At 41.1% G+C, this 27,244-nt stretch overlaps 1 protein-coding gene across 4 annotated transcripts in view; it reads left to right on the top strand.

The window, feature by feature from the left end:
- Window positions 1-297: 297 nt before the first annotated feature.
- Nck1 (NCK adaptor protein 1) overlaps window positions 298-27,244 on the top strand; it is a 60,525-nt gene continuing 33,578 nt past the window's right edge. Inside the window, exon 1 of one of the 4 annotated variants that reach the window (NM_001106851.2) lies at window positions 298-414. The gene's annotated coding sequence lies outside the window, so the exon portion shown is untranslated. Of the gene's footprint in view, window positions 415-457; window positions 1,413-27,244 lie in introns of those variants that run through there. The other 3 variants (XM_039081189.2, XM_063265226.1, XM_063265225.1) reach the window with 3 other exon arrangements.

Below are 27,244 nucleotides of genomic sequence, written 5' to 3'. Positions count from 1 at the left end.
TTTTAGTAGGGCTTGGAGAGGCGGAGAGTAACCAGCTACCGAGGAAGCTGGGGGAGAAAAAGGCAGTGGGGCCCAGCGAACCTCAACTTCTCCTGTCCAAACGCTGCGCAGCCTCAGCTCACTGAACAGTGAGCGCCGCGCTTGAGTGACAAGCCCGTTCGCCCAATCAGGGAGCGGCTCATTCCTCTGACGAATCAGGGGCGGGCGCCGGAGGCGAAGGAGCCTATTAGGTTAGGTGTGGAGCGGGTTTCCTGCCCGCAACGGTCCGCCCACCGGTTGCGCGCGCCCCGCCCCTCTCTGAGAGCTACGCGGCGGCGCAGCACAGGCCTCGTGCGGTAACGGCATCCGGCCAGCCGCGGTGGCGTCCCGGTGCAGTCCTCAGGTGACTGGAGCCGCGGGCTCGGCGGAGGGAAGGTGAGATGGCCTTGCCCGCGTGCGGACACACGCACCGTCCTTTCGGTCTCCTAGTCTGTCCGCGCTGCCTGCTAGTCTCTGGTCGCTTCCTCTTCCCCGGCGAAGTTAGCCCGGGGGCGCCGTCTGCTGGCGGCGGAGCGGAGCGGAGGGGGCGGGGAGGCCGCTCGGCGGAGCTCCGGTGTCCGCGGTGCCGCCCGGTGACCCCGCGCGGCCTCTGGCCTGAGCTACGAGCCCTGCTCGGGGAGCCGAGCAGGCAAGTGTGCGGCGCGCTGTCTCGGCGGTTCTCAGAAAGCCCTGTCGCGGTCTGTGGTGTGTCCGAGGCCGGGACGGTAGGGACGCGGGCTGGCAGGCAGGAAGGGCGCTCTCACCTCCAGCCGCCAACCGGAGGAAGCCGTGAGGGGGGACATCCTCGGGCGCGCCCTCCCCTCCCCCTCCCGTTCCAGAGCAGGAGAGATGGGGTTGTCTGGGGTGGCTGTTGAGGTGGGGTAGGTCCAGGAAAAACAGCCCATTGGGTTGGTTTTCGTACGGGTTTCCGCACTAGTTCGGTTCAGTCTGTTAACAGCTGGGTTGGAAGGAAGCTGGTTTTTTGTTCAGGGTTGAGGACCGTAACATCATCTTAACATTATCGCTTGGTTAATGTCGAGCGGAGCTGAAATCACCCAAAGACAATACTGCCCTTTAGTTAGGTAAGAATCCATAGGAGTTAGGAAAGAACGAGATGAAGAAAACTTCCTGACCCCCATCTTGGGTGGGGAGCAGTGAGATCAGTGTTCAGCCCAAAACGGGTAAAGTTTTGCAAGAAGTGTTCATTTTCAAAAGAGTTACTTTGATAGCTTGATGATCAATCAGCCTTAACGATTTCTTAAGCACCCTGGAAATCAGTTGCAAGCTTTCAGCCTTTAGCGACGTCACCACATGAACAGAGAGTCCAAGAAGACAGTTTGGTTTGATAATTTTCAGTCTTGTTTTTAAGTAGACCTTCTCTCCGCATCGTGATAGTAAGTCAAAGCATATGCATTGGCTGATTAGTACTTTTTTCATCATGCTCACATTGGATGTTTTCTCTGGGAAGAGCTTCTGTAGGAATTGGCTAGAATAACTTAAGCATGCATTGTGTTGATGTCTCAGCTGTATGTATGAACATTAACTTTGAAAAGACTTGCCTCCCTGTCAAGCATTTTTTGTTTTGGTTTTCCAAGCCTTACAGATCCTATGTAAACAAGTTGGCATATCAATGTATTGCTTTTATTAAACACTGAGTGATAGTTTATGCTGCTGACTTTCATAATTTGAGAACTTAGTTTTAGAGTTCAAGGCTTGATGTGATTATTGTTGTAAATAAATTCCTTTTCAGGAAAACTTGGAAAAAAAAAATGAATTCACCTTGGTAGTATTTGGAAGAATGCATGGTTTCAATGCCAGAAAACCAATGATTATTTCACTGTTAAGTAAAATTGAAGGAAACTTAAAATTAGAAATTACTGAACATTTAACAAATCCAACAGTTTGAAGAAAGTTTGACAGGCCCGGATGATTCTCACTTTAATCTGTCTGAGAAATAAAACTTAAAAGTCTTCCCTGGGGCTGCAGAGATGGCTCAGTGGTTAAGAGCACTGACTCCTCTTCCAAAGGTCCTGCGTTCAACTCCCAGCAACCACATGGTGGCTCACAACCATCTGTAATGGGATCCGATGCCCTCTTCTGGTGTGTCTGAAGATAGCAACAGTGTACTTATGTACATAAAATAAATAAATCTTTAAAAAGTCTTCTCTGCAAAACTGATGCATGCGCTGTCTTTCTTTGGTGATACATTCTGTAACATGCTTTCAGTAACCCAGACATAAACCTTTAACAGTGTCCTATTTTTTTGTAGTCGTTTTCTTTAAAAAAAAAAAAACAAAAAACAAAAAAACCTTCCCTTCCTATTCTTATATATTGTTTAAATTTCCGCTTCTGAACTGCTCACTTGCCCTAGCTGGGTTTTCTGCCTGGGTGTTCACAAATGTGTTCTGCCTGTGCTGATCTTAAAATACGACTTTGAACATATTTTTACTGTTTAGACACTAGTAATATCTTTCGTCTAGATTTCAGTCTTTTAAGAGTTTATTTTTATTTTATGCGTTTGAGTGTTTTGCCTACATAGAAGCGCACAGCATGTGGTGTGGGTTCTGGGAACAGAACGGAGATCCTCTGCTAGAGCTCTTAACCACTGAACCATCTGTCCTAGCACAGGAAGAAAGTTGTCTGCAGATTACTAAAGTAGCAAAGTAAAAGTCTCCCTTCCATAATCTCCTTCCTCCCTTCCTCACCCCTCTCTTCTCTTTCCCCTTCCTGACTCTTTCCTTCCCTCAGTTTTGGGGTCAGATCCATGGCTTCTCATAAACCACTGAGTTATATCATCAGTCTAAAGTTCTATTTTTTAAAAAAGATTATTACATTTTTGTTTGTGTGTGTGTGTGTATGTGGGGGGTGGGTGGACAGGCAATGTGCTTATGGCAGAGTCAGAGGACAGCTTGAGGGAGTCAGTTGTCTGTCCACCACATAGGTCCCTTGACTTGAACTCAGGTTTGTAGGCTTGGCAGCAGGTACCTTTACCTGCAGAGGCATCCGACACCCAACCAGAGTTATAGTTTTTACAAATAGTTAAACATTTTAAAAAGTGTGTGTGTGTGTGTGTGTGTGTGTGTGTATGTATGTATGTATGTATGTATGTATGTATGTATGTATGTTGAGGACATGATATGTGTACACAAAGGCAGGTGCCTGAAAAAGGAGGCTAGAAAAAAGTGTCAGATATGGTGGAGTTGGACTTACAGGCACTTACTTATGAGTCTCCTGATATAGTTGCTGGAATCAACCTTAGATCTTTTGCAAGAATAGTACTTGAATTTAACCAGAGCCATCTTTCCAGCGCCCAGAAATTTAATTTTGATTTTTGAGGAAAGGTTGTCAAAAATTTGTTACTTATGTTAATCTGTCTTTTTTTTTTTTTTTTTTTTTGCATTTCCCTCTTTTCGAGTTAGCATACAAAGTGATGGGTTTTGTGATGGTGTTTGCATATGTATTTATTGCTGTGCTTTTTCCTTAAACATCCTTTTCCCCAGCTGACATCTTTCTTTCCCTTGCTTTTTAATTTTATATGGATTTATGTCATGATGTCATGGAACATTGTTAAAACACTGGAATCTAGCCCTTTGTTTTTTAGATTGGGAAAGTGAAATGCAAAATAACTTGAGATTTACACATCCTGATGTTGGTGCAGAGCTGAGATGCAAATGTCATCTTATTCAAGTATCGTGTGTTCTTTCTGATACCATATTATTACTGTGTACAATATGTAATATTTGTTTTATATATTCCCCCTAGAGATCCAGCACTTTTTATTTTGAAAATAAAAAAAATGGGCTCTCAAATCATTGCTCTAAATTTTTGCTCAAATTATGTTCTGATGTGATCTTCCATCTATCTGATCCAGCCTTTGGCGTATCTAGGATTTCTGGTATATGACCTTTTATTTGTACTTCTCAGACTCCATGTATTAGGAGCATTAACAAAATAAGTTGTCTCTGTGGTTGAGGCCTGTAGCCTTCTAAGAAGTGTACGCTGTTGCTAGGGATGTAGCTCTGGGGGAGGCAGAAGGAGGTTGGATCCTTAGCACCAAAGGGAAAAGACAGTGGATGGCTGCCTTACAGGTTTTGCTGTTAGGAAGTTGAGGATCTTCCTTGACTTATTTGATAAAAATGACTCTCTGGGGGACTTTGAAAGGATACTGAAATGGTTTGGAGGAAGCTTGGAGGGTTTATCATGTAACTAAATGTAATGAGCTAGCTAAATGTTCCTTCTCTGGGTGTTAAAACAGTAACACTTTCACATTTTGTTTGTCAAGCCTCAGCTCTGCAGTCTGCTTGTTAAACACATTGTAACAATCACCTTCCATTTTGTAGCGCTAGAGCTTTTTATTTTTTTAACTCTAAAGTTTGTTAATAAAAGCAGTGTTGTCTTGCCTATGATGAGTTCAGTGGTGCAAAGAGCACAGAAACCTGCCAGGCAAAGTTCTTCTGAGTCTTCTCTCCTATAATCCCCCACCCCCCTTTCTCTGTGTGAGAAAAGGTCTCACTTAACAGTCCTGGTTTGAGCTGAAAATTACTAAGGTAGACCAGGCTGGCCTCAAACTCACTAAACATCCTCCTGTCTCTTGCCTCCCAGGCACTGGGATTGAAGGTATACTCCGCCAGGCCTCACTGAGTGCTTCCTTTTTTGATCAGAAAAAGATTAGAAGCTATTTTTTCATTTATACTTTGGTTGGTTAACATGGCTTGCTTTTTTTTTTTTTTTTTTTTTTAATTTGTTTAAATAAACTGCCAAATCCTAGATCTCAGACTGAGGCAGAATTGCAGGCTTGAGGTTAGCCTGGGCTATGTAGTACAGTCTTAAAACAAAACTACAAGTTAAAAAGTCTGTTGAGCCTGGTGTAGTGGTGCATGCCTTTAATCCCAGTGCCTGGGAGGGCAGAGGAAGAGTGATTTCTTGTGAGTTGAGGCCAGCCTTGTCTACAAAGCAAGTTCCAGGACAGCCAGGACAAACGAGAAGTCCTATCTTGAAAAATAAAAAGAAACAGAAAAATTCTGTTGAAATGCTGATTCTTATTTATTTCTGAAATTATCTTTAGGGATTTGCATATTCTATATAAATACGGTATGGGTGATGCCAGCTTTTCTTCAGATGATTTGAATAAAGTACATCAGTGAGAGTGTGTGGAAAATTTGTTTCAGGCTGGTCTTGACCTTACTCTGTTGAACCTCCTGATCTTCTGCTTCCAAGTCCCCTAAGTGTGGGCCATCTTTCTTTGTGTGTGCAGTGCTGGATCTTGAAAGTGAGGCTTTGTTCTTGCTAGGAGGGCACTTTACCAACTGAGCTATGTCCCTAGCCTGGACATTTTTTTTAAGAGTAGGTGCTTCTTAAATGATTTTTCTTTTGTTTAATCAGTCTTCCAAAACTTTTATCACACATCTCTAAATCATGTTATGTGTGTAGATCAACTCAAATAATAGAATACTTTGGCACAATGTAGCATCTTTAAAGCATTCGAGCTCTATTGAAGAAACATATTGACAGGGGAGTGGAAAATTTTCCTGGGAAATGCTTCATCATTTTCAGCTACTACAAGTTTTTTAAACTTTTAAAGGGATGTTTTGATTGTTTTCGTGTTCGCGCTATGTCCGTTTGCTTTCTATTGCTTTGATAAATACCATGACATCTTGTAGAGAAAGGGTTTATTTGATTTACATGATCAACAATCAATTGTTGAGGAAGGTCAGAACAGAAACTCCAGCAGGAGCAGAGGCAGAAACTGTTATGGCTTGCCAATCTTGCTTTTTATTATTTTTTTAAATTAATTAATAGCTGGATAGTTTTATTCCCCCTGCCTACTGTATGGTTCAGAGCACTGGTTGATTTTCCAGAGGACCTGGTTCAATTCCCAGCATCACCAAGTCTGTTCACAACTGTCTGTACCTCCAGTTCCCGAAGATCTGACACCTCTTCTGACCTCCTTGGGCACTCCATTATGTATATTTACTATTCCTTATCGATAGCCATAGGACATTGATTCTGTGGGTGAACAAGGGTGGTCAGTAGACCTGTAATCCCAGTGCTAGGGAGGCTGAAGATAAGAAGGGCACAATTTTAGGGCCACTGTATCCTGTATAATGATTTCAAGGCCAGCATGGGCTACACAGTGTGGCCTGCCTGCCTGTCTGTCTGCCTGTCTGTCTGTCTGCCTGCCTGTCTGTCTGCCTGCCTCTCACCCCCACCCCGACATACACACACCAAACAGCAACAAAAATCTAACCAGAACGTACATAAAAGTGAGTGCAGATTCCTTCTTCACCACTGATTTCCTAGAAGTGGACATGCTGGGTCACACCACTATTATAGTTTTTCCAGGAACCTCCACACTGTAGAGTCCTGCTGTGATGACTTAATGACGAAGTCCCCGATTGGCTCAGATAGTTTAGCCCTTGTGTTTGGGGAGGTGGTGCAGCCTTGCTGAAGGAAGGATGTCTCTGGGTGGGCTTTTTGTAGCACCCATTTCCAGTTCACCACCTCTGCATCTTGTTTGCAGTTGTATATGTGATTAGTCTCTTAGCTTCTGTTCCTGTTGCTTGTCATTTTACTGCCATGTTGCTTTTCCATGATGTTTTCTTACCTCTTTGGAACCATAAGCCAACAGAGTCTTTTATCACAGCAATAGAAAAGTAATGAATATACTACCAACACTAATTTCTCAGCTCATCCTCATCTGTGCCTACTTCTTTTTTTAATCATATGGTTTTGATTTGCATTTCTCTAGTGATGAATGAAGAGTATTTTTATGTATTTATTGGCTTTTGTATATCCCGAGAATTACCTACTTACAACATTTGCCTATTTATTATTGTATGTGTGTGTATATACACACATACACACACACACACACACACACACACACACACACACACACACACACACACATTTTAGATAAAGCTTCATTCTGTAGCCCAGACTGACCTTGAATTAATCTTTTCCCCTCCACCTCTTGAGTGCTGGAACTGTGAGATGTTCTTGCAAGCCAGCTAGTTGCCCACTTATAATTGTATTATTTGTAGTTGAATTGTCTTGAGTTTTTATGTGAATTAATACCATGTTAGAGGAATAGTTTGCCATTGTTTTCTTCCATTTTGTACAGTTTTCTCATTTTTGGTGGTTTCCTTTGTTAGAATGAAATTTTATTTTATTTTTCTTTAATGTAGTCAGTCTCATTGGTTAGTTTTTGCTTTTGTTCCTTGATCTTTTGGTATTTTACCTAAAAATCTTGCTCAGACCCATGTCCAAAAGCATTTTTCTTGTATATTCTTCTAGTGTTTTCATAGTTTTAGAATTAAATTTAAATCTTAGTTCCATTTTGAATTATTTTTTATTTACATCAAGAAATAGGGGCAGATGTTTTACTTTTATGCAGTTCTATATTCAGTCTTCCAAGAAGTATTGATTAAAGAGACTTTCCTTTTTCATCAATATACTTGCCTTTGTTGAAAATTTGATGTTAAATATGTGGACTTAGTTAATTTTTTCCTAGTTATTTGTATATTTTTAAAAAGTTAAGTTTTGTATGTTGATTTTTGTTGTTTTGCCATTTTGTTTTTGGAGGGAGGGTCTCCCTCTCCTCCCTCCCCCTCTCCCCCCTCTCTCCCTCCTCCTCTCCCTCTCTCCCCATCTCCCTCCTCCCCATCTCCCTCCTCCCCTTTCCCCCTCTCTCCCTCGGCTTCTCCCTCTCCCCCTCCCCCTCCCTCTCCTCTGTGGCCCTGGCTGGCCTTGAATTTACAGAGGTCTGTCTAATTCTGCCTCATGAGTTAATTTTTGTTTGTTTTTGTTTTTTGAGACAGGTTTTCTTTGTATAACAGTCCTGGCTGTCCTGGGACTTACCTTGTAGACCAGGCTGGTCTTGAAATCACAGGGATCTGCCTGCCTCTGTTTTAAAGCTCTGGGATTGAAGGTGCGTGCCACCACACCTGGCAGGGATAATTTTGATATCGTATAGCTGTAATGGACTTTTTAGAATGTCTAGGTTTTTCTATATAAAAAAAATTATTCTCTCTACTGTGGTTACATTTCTGTTGATTTGCTGATATGCTAAAAATGCTCTGACCAAAAGCAGCACAGAGGAGGGGAGGGGAGGAATGGGTTTATTTCAGCGTGTAGGTTACTCTACCATTATTGAAAAATCAGGGCAGAAAGTCAAGTAGGAATTTAAAGCAGAAACTCTAGAGAGACATTGCTTGCTAGCTTATTTACCGGCTCACGGTGAGAGTGTGTGTGTGTGTGTGTGTGTGTGTGTGTGTGTGTGTGTGTGAGAGAGTGTGTGTGTGTGAGAGTGTGTGTGTGTGTGTGAGTGTGTGTGTGTGTGTGTGTGTGTGTGTGTGTGTGTGTTAATACAGCTTGGACCACCTGCCAGGCACAGTGGTTTGGGTCTTCCTCCATCAATTAGTAACTAAGCTAGCTTCCCACTGACTTGCCCAGAGGCTAGTCTGATCTGGGCAGTCCCTCAGCTGAGACTCTCAAGTGAGTAAGCTGTGCTAATAGTTAAGGCTAACAAGGGCACTTCAACATGAAGGGGTAGTTTGAATCCCTTACTTTTATTTTGAAAAATATTTATGTGTATGAGTGTTAGCCTGTGTGTATGTATGTGTGTTGCTGTCCCTGGAGGCCAGAAGAGGGTGTGGGATTCCCTGGAACTGGTGTTAACAAGTGATGGAGCAGCCATGTGGGTGCTTTGACCAAACCTGTTAGTTCTTCAAGAGCAGCAAGTGCTCTTAACTGCAGTTAACTCTAGCTCCAGAATTTCCCGTATTTTCATTTATTCGTGTGTACGTGTTTGTGTGTGGGTGAGTGCCATGTGTGTTTAGGTTCTCCACAGAGGCCAGAAGAAGGTGTTGAGCTCCTTGGAGCTCCAGTTATAGGCCTTTGTGAGCCACTGGATGAGGGTCCTGAGAACTGAACTGGGCTCTTCAGGAGGAACAAGTGCTCTTACCACTGTGCTGTGTCTCCAGCTCCCACATTGTTATTTTTTGATGAAAAATTATTATTATTATGTTTGGTATGTATGGATGTTTGCTTGCCACTGTATGTGGGAGGTCAGAGGATGATAACTTATGGGGAGTTGGTTCTTTTATTTTTACATGGGTCCGGGGATTGATCACGTTGTTGGATTTTCATAGCAAGAGTATCAGATGCACCTTTTTCTTCATTTCGTCAGAATTTTCTCTGTTGTTTGGTGCTGAGGTTGAACCACTAAGCATTTACTCTGTTGCTGAGCTGACTGAATTGTGTCCCGCACTCCTGGCTTTCTTTGTGTTAGGTAGCATGACTACTAAGTGCTTTGGAGAAGGTTTTGTTTTTAAAAGTTTAAAATAGGGCTGGGGATTTAGCTCAGTGGTAGAGCGCTTACCTAGGAAGCGCAAGGCCCTGGGTTCGGTCCCCAGCTCCGAAAAAAAGAATCAAAAAAAAAAAATCCGAAAAAAAAAGTTTAAAATAATAATAGTAATAATAATGATAATCTTATTATTTTGTGTAAGTTTTCTATGTTTTCCCCTTCTTTTTAAGCACAAACTGTAAGTGCTTGCTTGCTTAGTAGTCTCTAAGTCTGGGAGTCTTTTTTATTTTTTTCTCCTTTTGTTTGTTTGTTTGTGGCTTAAGCCTAACTAGATATTTTCAAAAGACCTATCTTCAAAGTAAGTTATTCTTGTATTTTATATATTGAGTTTTCAATGCCAAAATTTGAGGTACTGCTTACTAATATGCTAAACAAGTGTCCTACCACTGAGCTATAGTCTCTGGCTCTGATTTCTTTGTCTTTGTCTTTTTCTTTTTTTTTGTTTGTTTGGTTATTTTATTTATATTTCAAATGTTATCCCCCCTTCCTGATTTCCCCTCTGTAATCCCCCCATCCCATCCCCCTCCCTCCTGCTTCTATGAGGGAGCTTCCCCACTCACCCACCCACTCTCCCCTCCCCACCCTGACATTCCCCTACAATGGGGCATCCAGCCTCCACAGGACCAAGGGCCTCCCTTCCCATTGATGCCAGACAAGGGTATCCTCTGCTACATATGCTGCTGGAGCCATGGGGTCCCTGCATGTGTACTCTTTGGTTGGTGGTTTAGTCCCTGGGAGCTCTGGGGGGTCTGATTGGTTGATATTATTCTTCTATGAGGTTACAAACCCCTTCAGCTCCTTCAGTCCTTTCCTTAACTCCTCCATTGGGGACCCCCTGCTCAGTCCAGTGCTTGGCTGCGAGCATCCACATCTGTATTTCTAGCCCTGATTTTTAAAGAATGATTTTTATTTGCAGAATTCTTCACTCATTAAAATTTTTTGACAGTTTGTTGGTTTCCTTTTCTTTGGCACTTTCTAAAAAAGTTTTTTGTGTTCCTTTAGAAGTGTCTTGTTAACATATTTCTTTACGTTAGTTGTGTCCCTGTGTTGGTATTTTATGCAGCTGGTAGGTTAGTAGTCTCTGCCAATTTTAAGAGTGGCTTAAAGCATTCTTGGCAGTGTTTCCTACTTTTATTTGGATAGACTGTTGGCTTTGGTTTCAGGTAGATGCTTTAGCATAGTTTTTGAGTAGTTTCTTCAGCTATAATTAATTTGAGAATGTCTGTAGATGTCTGTGGGACTGTGATCTTAGGGTGGTGGGACTGCAGCATGGTAAGCTGTCGCTCCCTTAGGCAGGTGCGTTTGTCACCTGCTCCTGATGAGGTACATCTAGCAGTTAGGAGGGGATGCTGGCCACTTTCCACTGGTCACATGAAGGCAGGCATGCCCCAGGGCTTTGGGGATCTAGCACAGCATGTTTCAGTAGGGTAGGGTGTGGTGTCTGCCAGTGTGTCAGTACTGTCTGGTGGTTAACTCTGACCAGTGTGTCAATGCTCTCTGGTGGTTAATGCTGACCAGTGGTAAAGATGGCGTATATATATATAGTCTTTTGTGGGACGACTGTTCAGGGAACTCTGCCTGCCTGTTTCCCATGTTGGGTGGATGGATGTTGCAGTAAATACTAAAAAAATTAATCTAATATCTCACACTAATGCTGGCACCGTGAGGCCATGGCATTAGCAGAGCGGGAACGTTCATCTCATTGGTGGCCATAGGGCACCATGCCACACTACCCCCAGCTACTCTCTGGCCTAGGAGGTCTCTCTGCCCATTGCTGGCCACCTTCTCCCTGTTATTTCTCTGTCAGCCCGGAGCTCTCTGGTCCCAGCAACCCCGTAAAATCAGGACTCTAGAGATCCCGGGAGCAGCTGGCCTATTGCGGCTCCCTGCTGTGGACTCTGCCCATACACCCAGTAACTGACCCCTGGTCCTAGCAGCGGTTACTCTCCCGAAGCTCTCTGCTGCAGCTCTGTTTACATTCATGGCATCTGCCCCCTTAAAGTTATAGTATAAACTCCCAGCAACCCGTTAGAATTAATACTCAAAAAGCTTATAACTTAGCAATCAGATTTGTGTGTTAAACTCTCAATTCACAGTACGTCCACACAATAAACTCAGAGCCAATTGATAATGATATAAAGCGCCCACCTAAATTGAGCTGTAAAAATCCATCCCTTAAGGAATAGTCATAACTGCTGGGGTCGTTATACTCCAGGTCACCCTCTGCCTCCATCTTGGTTCTTCCTTTTCCCCCTCTTCTCTCTCACCTTACAAAAACTTTGTTCCTGCCTTACATTTTACTGTCCAATTACAGGCCTCAACTTAACTTGTGCCAGCGCTCACCTGCATCTAGACATCAACCTACAGAAAAGACTAAGCATCAGTTTCTTAGGGCCAGTTTTCTGATCCACAGGTCGCAGGCAGAGAGGGAAGTAACTGGGAATGGCTTTTGAAACTTAAAGCCTTCTGTCCATGACACAGCCCCTCTAACAAGTCCATCCCTCCTAATCCTTCTCAAAGAGTTCCCCTAAGTGATAACCAAACATTCACATACATGGCCTCATGAAGACCATTCTCATTCAACCACCACAACTTAGTTCTTGTTTTCATGCTATGCAGCGGCTTCTCCACATTCCAACCATACTTCAAAAAAATACCTCAAATACTTCAGTGAAGTAGTTGGGTTTTTTTGGTGTTTTTTTCTTTTTTGCTTGTTTTGGTTCTTCTTGTTTTCATGCTATGCAGCGTCTTCTCCACATTCCAACCATACTTCAAAAAAATACCTCAAATACTTCAGTGAAGTAGTTGGGTTTTTTTGGTGTTTTTTTCTTTTTTGCTTGTTTTGGTTCTTTCTACTCAGCCATCTTAATTAAATCATCTTAATGTAAAACCTTAGGCTTAGAGAGCCTAGATAAAGCATAATCTTGAGGAACTGAATTGTAGAATCTAAGAAATCCTTACTGCTCTTTGCTTTGTCATCTAAGTGCAGAACCCAAGAGACTCATATACTTTTAGAATGGAGAAGAAAGGGAGCTTAGGGCAGTGGATACACCTGAGACCTCATGTATTTGGGACAGTCATGAGTTTGGGCTACTTAATGAGCTGGGCTACATGATGACATTCTTTATCTCAAAAAGAAACAAAACAAAACAAAATGGGGGAAGGAAGTTAGAAGCTAAAGTCCTTGCCTGTAACCCTAGCTGCTTGAGAGGCTTTGGCAGTAAGATCTTACTACATTTGAGGTAAGATGTAAACTCACATAGTGGGGGGGGGGGGCGGGGGGCGGGGAATGGGGCATGAAGGGTTTAAAGCCTCAAAGTGCAGGATCAAATTGATGTTTTGTTTTGTTGTATTTGCTTTGCAAACCCAAGACCTCTAAGGTCTCTCAGTACTGTTTTGAAATACCAAAGAAAGAACGCACTTTTAGGATTCAATGGGAGTTTGTACATGTTTTACTACTTATACGTTCCTGGGTGAACACTGGTTGGGAACAAGGATTCTCACTGCTCCTATAAGAACAGCAGTATCTATACATAGGCAAAACAGATAAACAGAATCCTAGTGCTCAAAGATGGTATTTGGTAACTTCTAACTTCTAATGGATACACTTTACTATCTTCAAAGGAAGGATTGGCTAGAACCTCCTCCCACTCAAGCATTCACCATTACAGTCTACAGAGGATCTCAAGGACTGTTTCAGGAACTGACACTGCAGTGGTTCTCACAGTATTCATTTTGTAGGATCTACCATGTAGCCTAGTTTGGACTTGAACTTGTGTTTCTTTTCTTGCTGAACTCATAAATGTTGAGTTTAGAGGTACGTACCTCAGTACCTGGCCTATATTTTCTAATGAAATTGTCCCCTCTTCATAGTTAACATTCATACTTGTATAAGAAGCTGCTCCAGGCAGTGAATGCATCTCTGTTCCTATTTATGTACACACACACACACACACACACACACACACACACACTCTCTCTCTCTCTCTCTCTCTCTCTCTCTCTCACACACACACACACACACACTCTCTCTCTCTCTCTCTCTCTCTCTCTCTCACACACACACACACACACACACACACACACACAAATGCACAGACACCCCTGTATTTTTCCCAGCATCTGTAAAAAATGAGAGAGAGAATGAGTTTGGGCCATAAACCAGCAGGAGAGGGACAGCAGTTCACCTTTATAAGAGGTGGTGTTTTCAGGGAATCACCAGATGGCTCAGCAGTAAAGGTGCTTGCTATCAAGCCTGATTACCTGGGTTCCTTCCCTAGAACGCAGAGAGCAGAAGGAGGGAATTGCCTCCCACATGATGTTCTCTGACCTACCCTTGCATCACAAAGCTTGCTCTATTTCTTGAAAAAAAAGACAATGTACCAGAGGTGTAAGCCCTATATTAGAGATTGTTGGACAACTGAAAGAGGACAGCCAGCAGCAGCAGTCTGTCTGTAGTTTCTTCCACTGAGGGAGCTAAAGTAGTAGAGGTAGAGGTCAGAGAAGTGCACATAATGGGAAGAGCTAGTAGTACAGCACTAGCCATCAGAATAAGGAGCAGTTATCTTGAAATAGTGGTGACACTTGGGGATACCCACTTTATTCATATGAATTAAGTACAAGTATATGTCAGACTTAACCTGGCAAGCTTTCAATAGACTAGCTTATGTGCATATATTAGTTTTCTAAAAATCCATGAAAATTATTCTTCTCCTGTATTATTTCCAAAGCTCTGGGTTTTGTTTGTTTAAGAGCGTGTGTTATCTCAAAGGACAGAGCAGTATTAGGGCTGATTTTATCACAAAGTTGCTCAATACCAGATAGGAGGGTCTTGCTTCCTGCTTTTGCTTTGCAGCCTAGACTTGTGGACCCTGGTTGTCAATAGTACACTGTATCTCAGGAGACAAGTGCCATTTTAAACATTTTATAAAAATCTAAAAATTTTGCATCACAGTTCCTCTAATGGAAGTATTGATTTTATTATACTTTATGGAACCCTTGGGTATTTAATAGAAGATTTTCATGAGCCCTGATTTTTGCCATGATCTATTAAAATAAAGTTATCCTAGGTTTTAAAATATACCACCTCAAATCTGCTGAAAATAATACCAAAATGTAGATGCTCATCACCTGATGAGTTAGCGAAATGTATATGACACTATGGAATATTATTACTCAGCATTAAAAAGTCATGAAATATTGATTCATGGTGTAACATTGTTGAACTTTAGGAACATTGTGCTGTGAAAGATCCTACTCATAGGACTGCAGAGATGGTTCAAGATTAAGCAAGTACACTTCCAGGTTCAGTTTCCAGCACCTAAATGGTGTCTCAAACCTGTTACCCTAGTTCTGAGGATCCAACACCATCATCTGTCCACCACTGGTCTTACGCATACAAGTGATATACAATCATACTTGATGGGCAAGATACGCATATATATAAATAAGTTAAAATAAAAACTAAGAAAAAAAGTCACAAAAGCTACAACATTGGCATATGTTTTAGTTTAGATGGACCTTTAAAACTATTTTTAAGGGGCTGGGGATTTAGCTCAGTGGTAGAGCGCTTGCCTAGCAAGCGCAAGGCCCTGGGTTCGGTCCCCAGCTCCGAAAAAAAGAGCCAAAGAAAACTATTTTTAAAAAACCCCCACAAAATACATGATTCTGTTTGTGTAACCCTTCCAACAGATTTAAATATGGAGGTTCTATAGCTTTCTGATTACACAAAAATCATCACACACTTTGTTTTTTATTGATCTAAAATTTTTTATTTACATGTGTATATATGACTGACTGTGCATGGAGGCTGGAAGATATTGGATATTCTCCTATAACTTTCTTCCTATTCCTTTTGAGACAAAGGCTCTCCCTGAACCTAGGGTGTGTGTTTTCTCATCTAGGCTGGAAGCAAGCAAGTCAGAGTTGGAATTAAAGCAAGTGTGGATGTTCAGTTTATTACATGGGGTTATGATGCTCAGGGTTACACAGCAAGTGCATATAACAAAAGTGCTCATAACCACCAAGCCATCTCTTCAGTTCCTATTATGCATTTTAGGTAGGTAAGTTTTTTTTTTTTTTCTTTTTCTTTTTTTCGGAGATGGGGACCGAACCCAGGGCCTTGCGTTTGCTAGGCAAGCGCTCTACCACTGAGCTAAATCCCCAACCCAGGTAGGTAAGTTTTATGATCTGTGAATTACATCTCTATAAAGTTATTACAAAAGGAAAGCTTGAGTTCAGATATTCTCGTCAAGTGGTACAGACGAATGCTACCTACTTGAATGCCTTAGCAGGACTTAAAACTTAAACTGCAAATAGTTTAAAATGTATCTTTCGGAGAGAAGATAGGCATTAAACATAATTGAAGACTAAGTCTCCTAGAAAAATCTGATTAAGTACTCACTACTGTAACCCTTTTTGAGAACTCTTCTCTTTTGCTCCTGGTATTTTGGCATCTAAGTAGTAGTCGAGAGAATGCATTCCAGGGCACGATTATGCTTGCCAGTAATCTTAGCATCTGGAGGCAGAAAGATGCCAAGTTCAAGGCTATTTTGGACTGCATAGTGAGATCCTGCCTAAAGACAGGATAGAAAAGATGCTTCTCTCAATAATCCAAAGGGAGGAGCAATTTAACAACTTCTTAGGGGCTTCCTTTTAAATTTGAGTAGACAGACAGGATTAATAGATATATGAGACAAGCTTTACAAATAAGAAAATGAAGCAAATAGGAAAAAAGAATTCAACCAAAATAACAACAAAAATCTGTTAAACTATTGTATAACAAGGACAGAACAATAAAGGATGAAAGTTATTAGTGACCTTTCACAAAGGAAAAAGGATACCAATGACAAAAAGGTAAGATAAAATGTCAGACTGGAAAGTCAACTTCCTTTTTTTTTTTTTTTTTTTTTTTTTTTTTTCCCCTCGGAGCTGGGGACCGAACCCAGGGCCTTACGCTTCCTAGGCAAGCGCTCTACCACTGAGCTAAATCCCCAACCCCGAAAGTCAACTTCCAAATAGTAGAAGTATTGATCATATCATTAAAACAGAAAATGAAATTAATCAGTAAAAGATTGAAGAATTCCTGTAGTTGAAGAGTGAGATTTTGTATGGTACTTTTTTTTTTTTTTTTTTTTTTTTTTTGAGCTGGGGACCGAACTCAGGGCCTTGCGCTTGCCAGGCAAGCGCTCTACCACTGAGCCAAATCCCCTGTATGGTACATTTTTAATGAGAACTTGGAAATTGAAATACTTTACTTTTGTTGTAGCCAGTGAGAGGGATATACTACTAATTTTGTCTAAATCATATAGCAAGTACTTTAGGATGGGTACAGTATCACAACTGTTTATTTATTGTATGTGGATACACTGTTGCTATCTTCAGACACACCAGAAGAAGAGTTGGATCCCATTATATGGGTTGTGAGCCACCATGTGGTTGCTGGGATTTGAACTCTGAACCTCTGGAAGAGCAGTCAGTGCTTGTAACCTCTGAGTCATCTCTCTACCCCCTCCCCCACACCCCCTCTCCCACACCACCTTTCCTATACTCTTATACCCTCACCCTCAGCTATCTTTTTTTTTTTTTTTTTTTTCTCGGAGCTGGGGACCGAACCCAGGCCCTTGTGCTTACTAGGCAAGCGCTCTACCACTGAGCTAAATCCCCAACCCTCAGCTATCTTTTAAAAATATAATTTGCCATACATTGAGTAATGTTCTTGATGTCATTAGGATATTTCACAGATAGTATCAACTTAAGATAATTGGAGTAAAACTTTCCTCAGTCTTCCTCATTTTATCAAATGTTATTTCTTCCTTTACCATGATTTGGCCTTTAACTTACATAGATCTGCCTGCCTTTGCCTCCAGAGAGTTCTGAGAACTAAAGTTCATGCCACCTCACTCATTAAATGGTGTTTCTGTCAGGAAGTCATGTGCCATATCTGATACCTTTCTTTTCCTTATTCTAGTCCATATACATTATATTTCCAAATGCTTCTTGAATTCTTTAAACACATTATTATTACTATTATTATTATCATTATTATTTGCATATCTGTGTGTATGCTTGTGAGTGTGTACATACATGATATGTGGAGGGGCACATGTGCCACGGTTCATGTATAGAAACCAGGGGACAACTTTGTGGAGTGGATTTTCTTCATCTCTATATGGTTCAGGGGTATGGAACTCGGGTCTTCAGGTTTGCATGACAAGTGCCTTTATTTACCTGCTGAGTCATTTTGCTGACCTTTGGAGTCTTAATTACTTGTCTGACTAGGGTCTCATAACCCTGGTTGGCCTCAAGCTTAATACTCAGCTGTGGAGTTATAGGTATGCATCACCATTCCTAGTTTTATGTGGTGGTGGGAATCAAACCCAGTGTTTGATCCTCTGGTGGTCACCATTTTGATCAGTGGTTGACCCCTGTATGCTGGTAATTTCTGCATTCGAGGCAGACATTCTAAATTATACATTCTAGGCAATCACTTCTGACTGGCTGCATTTTCAGCCAGTAAATTCTTTTATTTTCTATTTATATTAGTACACTAGTCAACTGCAAGCCACCATCATTGCTGTCTTTATTTTATTTGGATTATTGGTCTCCGGCTGTTGTTATATGTATTTTTTGTTGTTAAATATAAACATTTTACAGTCTTAAGGTTTTTGCCCCCTTTTTCTTTTTTAAGCTGAGGCTGCTCTGAAACTCAGGATTCCCCTCCTTCAGTCTTAACTGCTTTCAAGTCTATAGTTTAGTATTAAGTATATTCATGTTGTCGGGTAGTCTTTCATCTTGGTATGAACTCTTTACCCATTTAAAAAAAAGTCCCCATTCTCTCTGCTGGCCCCTAGCAACTACTTTCTAATCTGCTTTTTCTTTTATATGTGTACACTGTCACTGTCCTCAGACACACCAGAAGAGGGCATCGGATCCCATCACAGATGGTTGTGAGCCACCATGTGGTTGCTGGGAATTGAACTCAGGACCTCTGGAAGAGCAGTCAGTGCTCTTAACCACTGAGCCATCTCTCCAGCCCTCTAATCTGCTTTTTCTTTCAATAAATTTCTTAAATGTTGCACGTAGAATAGTAGAACTGTCTTTTTGTGACTGTGCTCTCTGCTAGATTGTATAATAGTTCTGTTTATAATATTTTTGGGGAACTATCATTACTGTTAGGGTCCAAGAGTCACCGAAGGAGACTCTACACTTAAATAGTATACAAAGGCAAAGAGTGTTTGTTCTGCAGAAATTACCAGCATGCAGGGGTCAATCATTGGTTAAAATGTTGACCACTAGAGGACCAAGCAGGCTCCTTTTCATGCAGGGCTAGGGGAATTTTCTAGAAGGGTTGGGTAACCTCTAACATGATTGGTAGCCAGCCGAGCAGTGACATTAGTGCACTTTTGATTGCCTGCTATGCTAGTTTCACTGTATTTGGTGATACTGTGAATAGTTTTTAGAAGCCAGCTCTGTTTTGGCCTTGTTCTCTCCTCCAGCAAGATGTCCCAGGAGCTGACTCAGCTCCATACTTAGCAGGTCCATTATCAGTGCCTTCCTCTGAGGAGCCTAGATTACCTGGGGAGTGAAAATTTTATTCCCAAGATTTTTGGACCTCTCAATACTGTATAGAGGAATTTTAATCCAGCAACATGGCTACTCTGGCAAGGAATCAGATCTAAAGACCTTCTAGGTCTGTGTTACCTGGCTGGAATGAGTCAGAGATAAGTCCACTGTCATGAGGATAAACAGAAAAGAGAGGCTACTTAAGCGCAGCACAGGGCGGAGAGTTCGTTCAGTTCATGGAATTTAGGGGCAGATTTTCCAAGCAGAGCAATTCAGTCAAGCCAGTTTGAATTGGTTAACTTAGAGAGGTCTTTGAGTCAGAACAGCTGAGTTGAACCAGACAGCCAGGGTTCAGAACAGCTAGAAAGAGTGAGTTTATTCAGTAGTGAGTTTTGGAGGCTGAGATATTCTAGGCCTAGGTTAGCAGATGGAAGCTGGAAGTTGAAGCTTCCTAGGTTCAGGCTTGCAGAAGATTAGATAGAATAAAACTAGAAGCTTTTAGGCCTAGGCCTAGAGATAGACACTCTGTAGGCTCGGCCCAAGCTGAGTAGTTACATATTCACACAGCTTGGCTCTATCACTTCATCTGAAGAAATAAAAGCAACGTTTACAGTACTGTTTCATAGCTATTGTAATAATTTTATGTCGCTATCAGTAATGTACCAGAGTTCTGATTTCACCACTTCTTATTAGATATGAGGTGATATCTCTGTGAATTTTGGATTAGCTTTTCTCTAATGACTGGTCTTGATGTTTATTATTTAATGTTAGTTGGAGATTTATGTATATTTAGAAAAGTATAATTTCCCTTTTATTTAAATTGGGCAATATTCTCATTGTTGCTGTTGGTTTTTGTTTTGTTTTGTTTTGTTTTGTTTTTGAGGTCAGGGTTTCTCTGTATAACAGTCCTGGCTATTCTGGAACTCTCTTTGTAGACCAGGCTGGCCTCAAACTCACAGAGACTCAGGTCCTCTAGGGGCCAGGAGGATGGAGTGGGACTTAATGGGAAAAGAGTTTTCATACCAAGATAAAAAGGTAGAGGAGACCTATTGTCCTACAGTGCGGATATATGGTTTTGTTTTGTTTTCAGAACTCTAGCTAAGGCTGACTGTAACTCAGTGTAGCCCCTGGCCATAAATTCCTGGCCATAACTCTGCTTCAGTCTTCTGAGTATTGGTATTATAGGCACGAGCTATGAGCTTCCTGCCTTAATAGGTCTTTTTTTTTTTTTCTTTTAAATCTCTTACCTTTTAAAAAAATTATTTCACACAGCAGCCAGAGAAATGTTTTTAAGATTTCTATATTAGGTATGATTCATTACTGTGTCCAACAAGCCACAAATCTTAGCAACAACACAGTTCATATTATCTTCAAATATCACTGTCTAAGGTGTGTGTTAGGACACCTTTGCTCCATGCAGTTACTTAGAGACGTAAGCTCTTCTGTCTTTATGTTACCACCACAATCAGCAGTGGCTTCTGATGTTGAGTTGAAAAGGGAAATGTGTATAGGGAAGCTTAAGGTACTGGATTAGAAGTGGTCACTTCTTTTACCCATATTGGTCATAGCCACATCATGTTCTCTTTGTAGAAATTTATGCATTTCTGAAAAATGTAAGATAGCAGTAAGCTGATGAAGAAAGCACAGATATTAATGAATGGGAGCAGTAGCTGTCATAGTGGGTATTCAACTATGATTTCCTTCTTTAAAATCCTTTTTTGTGCATATATATATGTGTTCTCGAGTGTGTGTGTGTGTGTGTGTGTGTGTGTGTGTGAGAGAGAGAGAGAGAGAGAGAGAGAGAGAGAGAGAGAGAACGTGTGCATATGACAGGCACTAGTACACACTTGTGATGTTGAGGCCAGAGGCTGAAGTTGGATAGTTTCCTTTATTGTTTATTTATTTGAAGTGGGGTCTCTTACTGAACCTGAAACTCACTGAATCAGCTAGACTGGCTGGTCAGTAAACCAAGAGATCTTTCTGTTTTCATGTTCTCAGAACCAAGATTATGAATACACACTGCTTTGTCTTTTTTTTTTTTTTAATACGGGTGCTAGGATCTGAACTCGGATCTATACTTATGTTCTGTTCATCTTACTGAATGAACCATTTCCCCAACACCTAGTCTTCATCTTTCTTATGTGGACATATGAACATCTGAGTCAGTTCTGATGTGAACTAAATATAAATAGGCTTCAGAGTGAATACCATCCAGATACTTGAACTCAAATGACATCAGCTTAACAATGGCGTGTGTGTACAGAATTCCCACAATGTCTTTTTATATCACATAGATCCCATTTCTAATTTTAGTATATGTATATAGTATATAGTATATGCCGAAGTAAGCACTAGATCCCATTTCTTTAGCTCATTTTTCCTCAGTCTTTTTTCTTCCTGTTTCTTAGTTCATTTAGCTTCAGTTATAGATTTTTCATATGTGCTGATTCTTTATTCCGTGCACTCAAATCTGCCTTTGAATGGTTTTAGTGAAAATTTCAACTCTAGAATTTCTTTTAGTTTCAATTTTATTTTCTCTCTCTTTGCCTTTCTTTATGCCTTCCTTTAATTTTTAGGTTATTTTTGAGGCAGCTGTTTTAAAAGCATTATGTAGTTTAGATCCAACTTTTTCTTCTCTAGGAAGTTTCCGTTGGTTCTCTCCCTCCCTCTTCTCTTATAATAGGCATATTTATTTGTTTCTTTGTGTACTTTGTGTATATGTTTCCTTATGTGTATGTGAGTGCTAAGGCCAGAATTTAACCTTGGGTCTCACTCCCCCTCTTCGACAGGATATTTAGTCCTAGCTGCCTTGGAGTTTGCTATTAGCTTCAAAGTTTTTATGCTCATAACAAACACTTTACTGACTGACCTATTTCCATAGTCCTCTTGCACTTTCTGATGTTGAAAACTATACATCCAAATCTTCTGTGGTAACTCTGGGAATTAGTATTCCTTTTCTTAGGGTTATTTCTTCCTTTGCTTGTCACTACCTTCTCTGTCCCATATCTGTCTGCTCTTGTCTTTCCTGAGTATTCACATGACCTTTTAGTCACCTCAGTTTACATGTTTTCTTTTGAATATCTTGATCTATTATTGGCTCCTAAAAGAGGATAACAGAAAAATGGGGGGAGAAGAAAAACAATAAAAGACAATTCTTTAAGTTTTCTTCAATCTGAGAAGGAAGGATTTATACTTTGGAGAAATGAAATGTTGGCAGCCTGCTTATGCCTGTATGTAGATGATGAGAAGCCATAATCCGTTACTGTACACAGATCTCCTAGGATTTGGGAAGTATTTGGGTGAGGTTTCCTTTTTCTTTCCGGAGTATCCGTACATTTTTTCTTCCAGTGCCTCGCAGTTTTATAGTTTTCTTTAGTGGCAATTACATTTCTTTCTTTTTTTTTAATAGGATATTTAAAATTGGATTTTAAATTGCCAACCCTGGAATTAATATTACAAAGGTTTTTTAGTAATTCTTTCAGAATTTCATACATTGTATTTTGAACATTTTGATCCCTCTTCTATATCTCCTCCCATACTCACAACCCATATCCATCCAACTTTGTGTCCTCACCTTTTTTTTTAACCCATGAAGTCATGTTAGTGCTGCCTGTCTTCTCCGAGTTATCTGGCCTTCGCCTGGCTCTGTTTAGACCTCTTAGGGACTACACCCTTAAAACTAAAACTACCTCTCCTGGTAACTGTCATTCACCAATAGTTCCTCAATAGATATGGGACTTTGTACCCCTACCCCTCCACGTTGGGATTTTGTATGGCTTAAACTTGTGCAGACCTCATGCATGTTGTTACGACTGCCATGAGTTCATGTGCAGCTGCCATATTGTGTCTGAAAAACGGTTTCCTTGTGTACTACCTCTGGTTTTTGCAGTCTTTCTGTCCCCTCTTCTGCCATGGTCCTAGAGCCTTGAGGCAGGTTGTGTGATACAGCTATCTATCTCATTTAGGGAGGAGCACACTGCACTTACTCTCTGCAACATGACCAGTTGCAGGGTTTGTGGTCATCTCTTATCTTCTGTGAAAAGCAGATCCTCTCATGAGAGATTTGAGAGAGGTACAGATCTCTGTGTATAATGAGGAGTTGTTAGGTTCAGCTTAATCCTATGTCCCATTAGCAGAGTGCAGTAATAGGGTCTCCTCTAGGAATGTAGACTCCATGTAAGCACAGGTTCTTGGCCGTGATAAATGTGCCAGGTAGGAGATCCATCTTGTGGAGAAGGCCTTAAGTCCAGTTGCAGTGGTTGGTTATTGTCATGACATTCTTTCTAACAGTAGGCATATCTTGCCAGACAGCTCATTAGTATAACTCACAGGGTTCATACCTGAATAAGGTTGACAATTTCTTTTCTCTCCCCATAATATGAATAGCACCTTCCAGTGCTGTAAGAGCTGATGAGTGGGAATAAAGCTTCCTGGTGATAACAGCTTGATGTCTTCATGTTTTTTGATTCAAGCATGTGATGTCTTCAGCAAAAGGGTCTTAGTCAAGTTTTGTCGTGTAACTGAGGACAATGGGGATAGCCTATAGCGAGGGTGTGTATAGAACCTCATTCCTGACATTGGGCTTTTTATTGTCATGAGTTAGAGACATTTTTGTCCCATTATAGGGTACTCTCGTAAGCTCTTTTTATATGTTATTTGTTTATATTTTAGGAAGCTTCTGCAGTCAGAGTTTTTCATACAACTATTCCAGAAGATCTTTATTGTTAGTTATCCTTCCTTGTATTCCCTCTCTGTCTTGCCTTCCCACATACCACCCCATTTAATCTGTTCTACTCAATTATTCTGTACCCCATTTTTTCTGTACCCCATTTTTATAATTGCATTCTATCTTCTCTCCCTTGAGACCCACCCCTCTCTGTTACCTAACTAATTTCCCTTCTAACTTAATTGGATTTTTATTGTTATGATAAAACACCATGACCAAAAGCAACTTTGGGAGGAGAGGGTTTATTTCAGCTTACAGCTCTCAGGTCACATGCTATCACTAATGGAAATCAGGACAGGAACCTGAAGGCAGGAATTAGATGCTCACTCTTTTGCTCGTCATGCTTTGCTCAGCCTGCCTTATAGCATCCAAGATCACCAGCCCAGAGGTGGCACAGCCTGTGATGAGCTTGGTCCTCTCACATAATTGAACAATCAAGAAAATACACTACTGGCTTGCTTACAGGCCAGTTTTAGTGGGGCATTTTCTTAATTGAAGTTTCTTCTTCCCCAGTGACTCCAAGCACAGAGCTTGACTTTCTGGCTATTGTGAATAGAGCAGCAGTAAACATGGATGAACACATATCTTTGTAGTATGATGCAACATCTTTGGGGGTGTATACACAAGAATGGTATAGCTGGATCATGTGGTAGAATTAATATAGTGACTTGACTGCATATAAGAGAATTATTTAATATACACAAAGATTCATTTTTGTAAAATGAAAATTACTGAAGATAGTGGTGCTAAATGGCACAACATTGTAAAGGTATTTACTGCTGTGGGATTGTATACTTAAATCGTTTAAAACATAGCTCAGATGGTAATTTTTTTGTATTCGATTAGTTTTCTTGGGTGCTATTAAGAAAACAGTACAGATACAGTGGCCTAGACAACAGAAATTTTTTTTTTCACCATTTTGGGAAGATAGTAAGTCTGTGGTTAGGTTCAGCAGAGTTCTTGAGAGCCTCCTCTTCTACGCTTTAACCTTTCTCCTATCTTGGGCTTCTGGATGGCTGTTTTCTCTCTCTAAGTGAACCAAACTTTTCCTACAGGAGCACCAGTCGTGCTGGATAAGGGCCTGTTAGTAAACTTATAAACTCATTGTTCCTCATTTACCTTGTTTATTTTACATTATTCAATATAGTCTGATATTGCAAAGGGAGGAAAAGCTTTGGAGTGTTATTGTAAATTTCTAGGACTCGACCATAAAAGTAGGTAACACTTTACATTGTTTCTATTCATAATGAGTCTATGTGACTTTCATACACTACTTTTTTGTTTGTTGTTTGTTTTGTTTTTGCTTTTCTTTCTGTTTGGTGAGTTTTTGAGCTAAGAGTTGTTATAATGTTTCTCTACCCAGCCCTGGCTATCATAAAACTCACTCTGTGTAACAAAAGGTCTCTAACTCACCAAACTGTGGTCCTGCTATGATACTCTGTAGATTTTATATTCTGTCTTATGTGAAGGTAACATTAATGTCAATGAAACACCAGCCCATGATGCACCCCATCAATAACAGAATTATTTAATATCTTTTTTTTTCTTTTCTTTTTTTCAGGGCGGGGAATTGAACCCAGGACCTTGCGCTTCCTAGGCAAGCGCTCTACACTGAGCCAAATCCCCAACCCCATTATTTAATATCTTGATGAAGAAACCCATCATGCATAATAGTGAATGAGCAAAAATCTATTGGAAAAAACTAGAAACCAGAACTTCCTAATAATAATTCTCAAAAAAGTAACAGATATATGAGACAATATTTAGATATCAGAACAAATTTAGATCTAAAACCAGATTACAATGTTAATAAGAAAAAAGTGACCTCAATTCATGTGAGAAACAATATTTTTCTCTTTTTTTTATTTCAAATTTTTTTAAATTGCATTTTTTAATTTACATTTCAAATGTTATACACTTTCTTGGTTTCCCCTCCAGAAACCCCACTATCTCCCCCTGCTTCTATGAGGGTGCTTCCTTCCTTCCTCCCACCTTCCTGCCATTCCCCTACACTGGAACATGGAGCCTTGACAGGACCAAGGGCCTCTCCTCCCATTGATGCCCTACAAGGCCATCCTCTGTTACATATGTGACTAGAGCCATGGGTCCTACCATGTGTACTCCTGGGTTGGTGGTTTAGTTCCTGGGAGCTCTGGGTGTCTGATTGGATATTGTTGTTCTTCCTATGAGGTTGCAGACCCCTTCAGCACCTTCAGTCCTTTAACTCCTCCACTGGGGACCCTGTGCTCAGTCCAGTGGTTGGCTTCGAGCATCCGCCTCTATTTGTCAGGCTCAGGCAGAGTCATTTACTTTCTTTCTTTCTTTTTTTTTTTTCTCATCTTTATTAACTTGAGTATTTCTTATTTACATTTCGATTGCTATTCCCCCTCCCGGTTTCTGGGCCAACATCCCCCTAACCCCTCCCTCTCCCCTTCTATATGGATGTTTCCCTCCCCATCCTCCCCCCATTACCACTCTCCCCCCAACAATCCTGTTCATGGAGGGTTCAGTCTTGGCAGGACCAAGGGCTTCCCCTTCCACTGGTGCTCTTACTAGGCTATTCATTGCTACCTATGAGGTTGGAGCCCAGGGTCAGTCCATGTATATAGTTTTTGGGTAGTGGCTTAGTCCCTGGAAGCTCTGGTTGCTTGGCATTGTTGTACATATGGGGTCTCGAGCCCCTTCAAGCTCTTCCAGTTCTTTCTCTGATTCCTTCAACGGGGGTCCTATTCTCAGTTCAGTGGTTTGCTGCTGGCATTCGCCTCTGTATTTGCTGTATTCTGGCTGTGTCTCTCAGGAGCGATCTACATCCGGCTCCTGTCGGTCTGCACTTCTTTGCTTCATCCATCTTATCTAGTTTGGTGGGTGTATATGTATGGGCCACATGTGGGGCAGGCTCTGAATGGGTGTTCCTTCTACCTCTGTTTTAATCTTTGCCTCCCTATTCCCTGCCAAGAGTATTCTTGTTCCCCTTTTAAAGAAGGAGTGAAGCATTGGCATTTTGGTCATCCGTCTTGAGTTTCATGTGTTCTGTGCATCTAGGGTAATTCAAGCATTTGGGTTAATAGCCACTTACCAATGAGTGCATACCATGTGTGTTTTTCTGTGATTGGGTTACCTCCCTCAGGATGATATTTTTCAGTTCCATCCATTTGCCTATAAACTTCATAAAGTCATTGTTTTTGATAGCTGAGTAATATTCCATTGTGTAGATGTACCACATTTTCTGTATCCATTCCTCTGTTGAAGGGCATCTGGGTTCTTTCCAGCTTCTGGCTATTATAAATAAGGCTGCGATGAACATAGTGGAGCACGTGTCTCTTTTATATGTTGGGGCATCTTTTCGGTATATGCCCAAGAGAGGTATAGCTGGCTCCTCAGGTAGTTCAATGTCCAATTTTCTGAGGAACCTCCAGACTGATTTTCAGAATGGTTGTACCAGTCTGCAATCCCACCAACAATGGAGGAGTGTTCCTCTTTCTCCACATACTTGCCAGCATTTGCTGTCACCTAAGTTTTTGATCTTAGCCATTCTCACTGGTGTGTGGTGAAATCTCAGGGTTTTTTTT

This window comes from Rattus norvegicus, chromosome 8, assembly GCF_036323735.1.
Source record: "Rattus norvegicus strain BN/NHsdMcwi chromosome 8, GRCr8, whole genome shotgun sequence".
In the NCBI taxonomy this organism is placed as follows: Eukaryota; Metazoa; Chordata; class Mammalia; order Rodentia; family Muridae; genus Rattus; species Rattus norvegicus.
This window is presented reverse-complemented; position numbering and strand designations above follow the sequence as displayed.